The sequence below is a fragment of the Thunnus maccoyii genome, chromosome 5 (genome assembly GCF_910596095.1).
Source record: "Thunnus maccoyii chromosome 5, fThuMac1.1, whole genome shotgun sequence".
NCBI classification, from domain to species: domain Eukaryota; kingdom Metazoa; phylum Chordata; class Actinopteri; order Scombriformes; family Scombridae; genus Thunnus; species Thunnus maccoyii.
Genome location: NC_056537.1, coordinates 4,755,430 through 4,764,585, shown reverse-complemented (window position 1 = coordinate 4,764,585; position 9,156 = coordinate 4,755,430). Strand labels below are relative to the sequence as shown.

Genomic DNA, 9,156 nt, shown 5'->3' with positions numbered 1-9,156 from the left:
AGGTCCGATTGACTTGCAACCATGTTTGCCTGAAAGCTGCTGTTCTGCTGAATGTGTGACTGCAATTTAGTCCAGTTACAACCCCAGTGTCCTAAAATTATCCCCAAAGTTCTAAAGGTCACTGGGTTAAAGCTGTAATTGAAAGCTGTAATGGTGAGGTTGCAATTCCATGTTTCCTTATAAAGCTGTATTTACAAGGTCTAATGTTGTGTTGGCCAAATGGGCCCCAAAAAGTCAGGTATGATCTAAAGAACATGAACATAAGTGACTAATAAATTACAAATAAAAAAAGGGTTGTAAGGTTGCAATTATATTCCCCTCAAGAAGTAGTAATCGCTAGACATCATTTCCCAACAACCTTACAATCCTGTATGGTGACAAAAGGCTAGAGTAGAAGCTGTAATGGCTAGAAACTCTGTCCCAGCAACCTTACAATCCTGTACAGTGACAAAGGGCTAGGGTAGAAGCTATAATGGCTAGAAATTCTTTCCGAGAAACCTTGCAAACGTGTATGATGTATCTTGGCAGCCCCTAGTGGTTAAAGTGTAGATTGCAATTTTCCTTGTGAAGCCATCATAAAGTAAATCACGCATGCGTATGAGGCCCTTACTTGTACTGATGGATCCTGATTAGAATTTCAAACAGCTCAGGAGATTGACGGGTAACTTAAGTAATGGCCCCTGGCATTGTTCTCAGTCCTGTTTATGTCTTGGAGCACTCAAACTGAAATTAACTAACATGCCCAGCATGTTAATTTTTAACCTTGTAAGAGGATAGCTACAGTAACAGCATGTAATATTCTCTGTTCTTTTCATATACATACAATAATTATCTTGGGTAAATACACACTTTTAATGGATGATGTCTTTGTTATTTACAATATTCTTATGAAGAGATAAATAATGGCATTACTTTTTCTTTCTTACCCAATTTTAGGCTATGTTGATAATGGACTATACATTGACATTGTGGTGAAATCCACTGTTAAATATGGTGTGATATGGTGTGGTGAATTTGATTTATTGAGAGCCTACTCTTCCAGTGCATGACAGAGGGATACCTTGAATTCAATACTACCATCATCATCATGTCATCTACCCAAACAGCCCCTATAAAAGTCACAGCACAAAGGAAGCTGACTGCCAAACCCCCAGGAGCCATGTTACTACACCGCCCACCCCCTCAAGCCTGGTAGCCTACAGTACGGATGCTAATAAGACAGTTGACATTCGATCCCATGTTATTCTCAAAGTCTAAGTATGTCACATTTAAGAGGCAGGAGTTTAACCGTTTAACACCACTTTACAACAAGCTTACATCTAACACTTCGCTGTATGGACATGGATATTGTGGTCTGACTTGGGAGTCTTCAGAGTCCTTAGCGTCTCTGAAGGAGTAAGTTCCCGTTTCCTTTTATCTGCTGCTGTTGATGCTGACACTTCTTCATTCAAATTGACTTGTTTTTCTTCCTCTTCCCATCATCTAAAAACTGGTAAATCCCATTCAATTCTTGACAGTAGGCTGGTACGTTTTTGACAAGTTTGTATAGATTTTACAGGAGTTCTTGTCAAAGTCAAATCCAATTAACTTTATTTATATAGCACTTTACACACAATACAGTCGATCCAAAGTGCTTCACCGCACACAGAGAGGAAGACAAAAACAAAAGAAGAAATAATAATAAAATAATAATAATATATTATTACGACAATAATAACAATAATAATAATACTAGGCAGTAAAGGCACAGAGCCCATAGTGGCAACACAGACCTACTCATTAGCTTTTAACTGTGACTAACTTAATCCAGCTCAGATATTTCTCCTGAAGTCTCTGTAGAAGTACATTTTATACTCTTGAAAATTCAATACTGGGGGAGAATCAGATGGTGAGAGGAAGAGAATTCTATAGTTTTGGGGCAGCGATAGAGAAAGTCCTGTCCCCATAACACTATATCCTGGATCTCGGGACAGACAGAAGTCTACAGTCAGACGATCTCAGTTCCCTGATATGGAGACAAGAGTCAATCCTAGATCAACAAGTTGATTAAAAATGGTTTGGGCCTTTTCCTGTTTTTTGAAATATTTTAATAGAGTGACTAATAACACCTTGTATTTTCAAATTCTTTTGGCAAAAACGGCAACAACTCATTCACAGACATATCGATGCTGCAACATCACAGCTCATCTCTGCACGCTACAGTCTGTTTACAATTTTCCATCTCTCAGCACATCACACGCTTTGTTGCTCTGATTAGTTGTAGGTCTATCCAGTTGCGTCCATGGTCATTTTGGTCTGCACCCGTTGGTAACGCCCCTTGGACATCGAAAATGAACTATGAGGTTCCAGACTAACTCGCATTTGCGAAGTGGTCTAGCGATGTCAGACTAGATGTCTCCTACTTCACAGAAAAGTCCATTCTCAAAATATATGTGAACTGGAGGCCTCAAGTTTCCACATAACACTTGTTTAAGTTGCATACTGGACCACGATCGGCTCCAAACTTGTTGTGATGTCATAAATCATGCAGGTACGTCCAGAGATTTAAGGTGAGCACAAAGAAACTTTTCTCCTTCAGCATATGAATATGAAAACAAACTGCACATAAATCATTCTGCACAAAGAAGAGAACAACATCCAACTGAGGCAACAAGAAGAAAAACACGTTTGACTGGAGGGGGGACTTTAACAACTGCAACTCGGTTCAGTTAATTAAAATCATTCTTTCAGTAAACCAGCAGTGATGCTACGAGCTGGATGCAGGTTCATTGATCTCTTTCTGAGGCCTGACGTGTTGCAGAGCTGGATTTTGTCTCAGTAATTCCTTCTCATTACTGACTGTTTGGCATGTAAACAGGACACATTATCCCTTCATCTGATGTACTGCTCATATAAATACTTTCATGGGAATTGTCCATTGGATAGATTTCATTTGGAGAGAAAAACATGGTTCATGTAATCAGTCTGTGTCCCTTTCATTCTCTGGCTTCATCTCCCCGTTCAGCTGACAGTATTAACATGATTTACTCTGTTACATCCCTGATCTATGTTCCCTAAATCCATCCTACAAGGAAAATATCAGCCTTTAATACTGTAACAGCCTCCGGGGATGTCCACTGTACTTTTCTGGCTTCATGTCATTGGATAAATTTAGACATCAAGACATCATCAAATCCCAGTACAGTGTTAAAGTCCGTCCTACTGCAGCAACACAACTCCACCAATCACCTGCTTAGAAACTTTAATGGGATAATTTAACTTTTTAGACCCGACAGGATGATCTAAATCTCTTTTTGGTACCACTTTCTGGTAAAGCACCCTTTAGTTACTGCGCACACACACTTGGTTTGGTTTGTTTAATGACCTTTTTGGGCAGGTGGGAGAAGACGTTTGAGGTTTTTTCCTGTTTTATGTTGAAGAACATGATCTGCCATCATGAGAACATTTACTGTACATTGTAGTGTCTCTTGGTTGAAAATCAATAAAGAGTTTTGAAAAGAAAACATCAGCACTATTAATACAGTTTGAAGACTGATTTTTTAAATTTCCCCAAGATCTTCTTCAAGTTGCTTCACCATAATTTGCAATTTATTTTTATTTTTTGCAGCTGTGAGCGGCTCTGTTTACTTTGTGCATTGCATTCATGTTCATCACACTTATAAATCAGGCAGGTTTAATGTGCATACTTCTGAGTATACTTATTTATGTCACATGTACATTACACCGAAAGACAAGGGAGGAAAGGAGAAAGAAGAAGAAACTGTATCCTCTGATGAGTGAACGTTAATAAAAACCTGATGTTTAGCAGAGATTTGATTCTGAGTGGAGGAACTCGACGACATCCAGAGCTCCGTCTTCCTGAGGCGCCGCATGAAACTCCCTCACGTTGCACATTAGACCGATCCTCTCTCTGCATCCTCATCCAACGACACTGGATCTCCGTGGCAACAGTTGCGTGTCTACTTCCTCTCCAACAGCTCTGATAAAAGTAACACCTGAAGTATCACATTTTTAATTGCAGCAGAGGTCAACGAGTGGCCATGATGACCAACACGGTGTTCTTCACTGTACAGGCTTGACAATCAATTACTGGTGAAAAGTAAGAATGACAGTTACAGGAAACTCGCCAAAGGTTTAGAAAGGTGATAGTTTCAAGATGCGGCTACGCAATAAATGAACAAATAAACAGCAAAGAACAAAACAGACAGTAAGAACACACAGGAGCCAGGTCATAATCAAAAAACACTGAAAACAAGAAGCACACAACCAGCAGCTGTAAACATAAAACATGAAGACATAAGACAAACACAATAAAATCTGATAACATATTGTGGTTTTAGTATCTGTTAAATTATTGTGATGGTAACAAAAAAATGACAATCCTGGTGAAAGTCCTGCAAAATCTACTTAATAAAAAGAGCATAAGTATTATGAGCTTGATGTAGTTAAAGTATTGCAGTAAAAGTAGTGGTTTGGTCCCTCTGACTGATATATTATTATATATGACATCATTAGATTATTAATAGTGAAGCATCAGTGTTAGAGCAGCATGTTACTGTTGTAGCTGCTGGAGGTGGAGCTAGTTTCAACTACTTTATATACAGTTAGCTAGTTTAGTCCAGTGGTTCCCAACCTAGGGGTCGGGCCCCTCCAAAGGGTCAGCAGATAAATCTTTGATTTTTGCTGAAATATTGGATCATTTGAACATTTATTGAAATGAAAGCATGTGAGAAGTTTAGAGGGAAAAATCACTATTTGGTGGAGCTGTTAACAACTCATAGACATGTGAAATGTGACCCCGACTACACACTGCTTTTTGTAAGACGTCAAAAGACAAAAAGGTTGGAAACCACTGGTTTCATCTTTAACAATGTGTTGTATTTTAAAAGCTTGTTATATTATCCATTGTGTCAGATCTTCATCTGAAAAGTAACTAAAGCTGTCAAATAAATGTAGTGGAGTAGAAAGTACAATATTTCCCTCTGAAATGTAGTGGAGTGGAAGTATAAAGTAGCATCACATGGAAATACTCAAGTAAATACAACTAGCTACAAGTACTGTATTTAAGTACAGTACTTGAGTAAATGTACTTACTCACTTTCCACCACTTGTGTAGACTATGCGACGCTTTCAGCCTGTTCAGACTTTAAAATTTTGCAGTTAGTGGCTCTAAGTAAAAACAAAAATAGCCACTTTATTTCTTGTAGTTCTGATTTGAGTGTTGCAACTGATTGGATGACGTCTGTTCCTGTTTGGTTAAGTTGGTGTTGATATTTGGGAGATGAAATCACACATTCGCGTTTTTATCCAATCACAGCGCGTCATTCTCATTAAGATTATTCTAAAGTTATAATGTTAAAGAGCCCCTTTTTTTTGTTTTTTCCACAAAAAAGTTAAATGACCATGTTAACACATTCACATGTATTAGTCCAGTATTGCAGACAGAAATAAAACAAAGTCACACATAGATTCACAAAGGCTTGGCAGTTGAATTTATTTTATCTTTTGGCTAATAAAACTGTTATTTTTGGAAGTTATGTTAGAGTTTGTGATGCTGCAGTCATTTCCTGCTGACTTTGTTGCTTGCTTTTTATTGGCATGTTTCCTGGCAACCGATTTACATTTTCCTGAAGTGTTAACCAGATAAGATGTTTCTTAAGCTTTAATGGTGCGACCTGATTTAGTAAATCATTAGTTTGAAACTAGCTACAAGTGACTTAAGAACTTGAGGAGAACTAAACACACAAACTAAGTGATGGATTTACAATTAGCTGGTGCAGCACAGTCCGGGATGCAGTGCAGCTTCAAGACAGTTTGGTAACTAAGTAGAGAACTGTTTTCACTTGGAAAAACTCTCCCGACGCCTTCACTGTCTCCACCTACACACGGAGCTCCAGAGTATTCTGTGTTCAAAAAGTAACTCTGTCAAACCTCACAGGGAAGCACATACTGCAGTAGATGAGGTGAAGAGTGTTCAACACAAAAGTAAATTACAGATGTCAAAAAAAAAAGAAAGAGAGATGGTGGAATGTATGAAACATCAGAGAGTTCTGACAGCAGCAGAGGATCAGATGAGAGTTTTTTTCTTTAATGCCGCACTGTACACTTCTTACGTGCGGCAGCCCGGCAGTCGGTTGCAACAGGTGGAGTAACTGATGCGATTCTGACAGCTTTCGTATCCAGGAGTCATGTGAAGTGATGAAATTTGCACGAAACTCCAGCTGCTCTTCAATCTAGAGGAAAAATAAAAAAGAATCAAACTTGGTTTCTAATTAATTTAGATAACAAGTTTCAACAGGCTGAATATAAAAAATGTTCAATCAACCAATGCTGAAGATCTGATTTGACTGAAGTATTAATTTCACTGCTACATATACCTGGATATTTCTTGCCTCTATGAAAGGACTCTGCCAGTGAACTCTATGGGAGGTATTTCCCTCCTCCGCCCTTCTTTTCTATTGCAGCTCAAAGTTCTTTCTCTTGTGTTTTTTCACATGTTTAGACACAGTAGTGAATAGCCTTCCTACATACATCACAGTTCACAACCTTTTCATTGACAGCTGTAAAATACCTCCACACAATGCTCCTCTTTCATTCAGCCACCACTGCATTCATGCGTCGGATTGGTGCTGATGGTGTGCACGCTGGGTATGTTCGTTGTTTGAGTGCACACACGACACCACGACAGAACGTTGTTTGCCCAGGCAGTTCGACTCTGATTAAATGTGTACAATGCAGAAGAGAGAAACTGAAACTTGTATCAATTGATCTTCAAAAACGAAACATAGTATCTGTAGTATCAATATTTTGGGATCGATCTGCCCACACCTACCACAGAAACATGGCAGACTTTTTTTGGCTTCATGCACCACTAAGGAACTTTTATAGGGACAAACACAGTATCCAAATCTCCTTAATAAATCCATGCTAAGGACGGAAATGTTAGTCACGCAATCAATCAAACATTTTGGTCCAAATTATCTCATCAACTACTTGTCCGATTGACACGAAATTTGGTATGAGGCTTCGCAGAGAATGAATCCTTGTGATTTTGGTGATGCCTTGACTTTTATTTGTTATTATAGACTTGTCTGAACAAACAGCCCATGATCTTTGCATGTTTGTCATGACGCAGGCTCTTTAGCTGCTAAATGCTCCACTATGTTCACCAGCTAGCTAACCAGCTAACTGTGTCTGTTTGGCGTTTGGAGCAGGTAGTGTACAGTGGCTTTTTGGGGTTTTATCTATGAAAACAGCTGCCTGCCGCGTCCAAAAACGACAACATGAGGGCGCTGAGAGTGAACCAAAACAGTAAAGTTGTAGCCGGGCAGATAAACAATGAGCTGAAACTCACTATAAAGCTCCGTAAAGCCGAGAGGAGCTGCAGAGTCACTGATAATTCTCATGCACAACACATGCTGTCAGTCAATACATCATTATTATTAATTATCATAATTATTGATTACAGCTGCTTTTACCAAGTGCCTTTAGTTGCTTAAACGAAACCATTGCAGTGGTAATCATACTTTTAGCTGCTGCAAATAGATATTGCAGGAACACAGATGACACATGTTGTCAGTGAACATTTTGCATTTTTAGCTGATATGCTAATTAAAAATGCTTCCCCAGTTTTATAAAAACTTAATTCTAGTGGCATAAAGTGTACCTTCTGTTCCAAATCAGTAGCATGTAAACATCTTGTATATAAGTTTAGATTTTAGGAGATGGTTTCCCTACAACACTTCAGTATTGTGGGTTGTTATGAATATCACAGACGACTCAAAGGCTTCAGGCTTGTTTAGTAAAATCTTGCATGATGCATCCTCGAGGAAATAACTGAAAATAGTGTCAATTTTCTAGCTGTATCCTCATTAAACCCATGTCTATTTTTATAGTTGTGTCTTATTGTTTTGGTATTATCATGATCACATTTCATTATTTTGTCTTGTTTACATCGATGAGTGTGAGAGTTTTGGTTTTTCATCTTTGTCCTCTGTAGACTCATCATATTTGTTCTGATGATGAAGAGGCTTCTCCACACTCGTGCTGGAAAACACTCCGGACTCTTTTGCCTTTGATCCTTTACCATAACACTGTGAGGAAATTCTCCCCCAAATTCATGATTTCTACTAGTACAGCAGTCCTTCACTGGACCTTTGATCTTTTCTCTGCAATATTCACAGAGGCTCTTATTACCCAGCCTGGCGCCGTGGCGTTGGTGGTGACTGAACCACATTGCCTGAATCCAGCTGACCCGGATAACCCGATGTTATCTGGGTCTGATTCAACATCATTTCAAGTTTTAATGTCTTCAAAGTCAAATAAGAATAAGGAAACGTGACACATACAAATGCAAATGTATGATGTTAAACCTGCAGTGTCAAACGGCTTTATTACTCTTAATGTTTATTAACCTTAATATTTATTAAAAGTGAAACAAACAGCATCCTTGTAGTGAAGTCTTTCTTTTTTCAGAGCTTTCAACCATATTAGCAGGTCTGCGTCACTGATGGATGAAACCATAACAGACTTTTTTTGTCTGCTAAAGCAACATATCTGTTCTGTTAATCGCTTTTCCTGTTTTCAAAACAGATACAAAAAGGGTTAAATTCATATTTTAATTTCACGATTATTTCTATGATATACCATTCCATCATCTGCTTACGTAGCAGAAGATGAAAACTAAGGAGGAAAACTAACTAGAGTCTCGTTCAACCGGACTAAACGGCAAAGATTTGAAAACACCCTTGAAGGAAGTGGTCTCTGAATACAGAACACCTTGTTTCTGTACATCTGTGACAAAGTGGGTGAAAATACACCATCTGTCCCTATTTTCACCATCAATGCCACATATCTTATGAATTTAACCATGCTTGTTAGTTGTTTGTTTAGCCATATGTCCGTGATCAATCTGTAACTTGCAGACACATACTATCCTGGGTTTGTTAGTGGTTTGCATTATGTTTGGTTACAGTTCACATACCAGCAACATTTTTAGTTCAAGTAAAACACAGAGAAGTATTGTTAAGTTTAGTGATTGCTCATTGGTTAAGTTCTGCATTTCATGAGTTAATCATTTTCTTTACTTACCATACCCACCATGTGCTCCACAAACAAAAGGAGGAGGCACCCAACTACTTCCTCTATTTATAAACT

At 38.5% G+C, this 9,156-nt stretch overlaps 1 long non-coding RNA gene across 1 annotated transcript; it reads right to left on the bottom strand.

Annotated features, from left to right (window-relative positions):
* Positions 1-5,475: 5,475 nt before the first annotated feature.
* Positions 5,476-7,175, bottom strand: LOC121897105. Its single transcript, XR_006096185.1, has 2 exons — positions 6,572-7,175; positions 5,476-6,233 (listed from the first exon to the last, which is right to left on the bottom strand). It is a non-coding gene; the product is annotated as an uncharacterized LOC121897105 (long non-coding RNA).
* Positions 7,176-9,156: the final 1,981 nt, after the last annotated feature.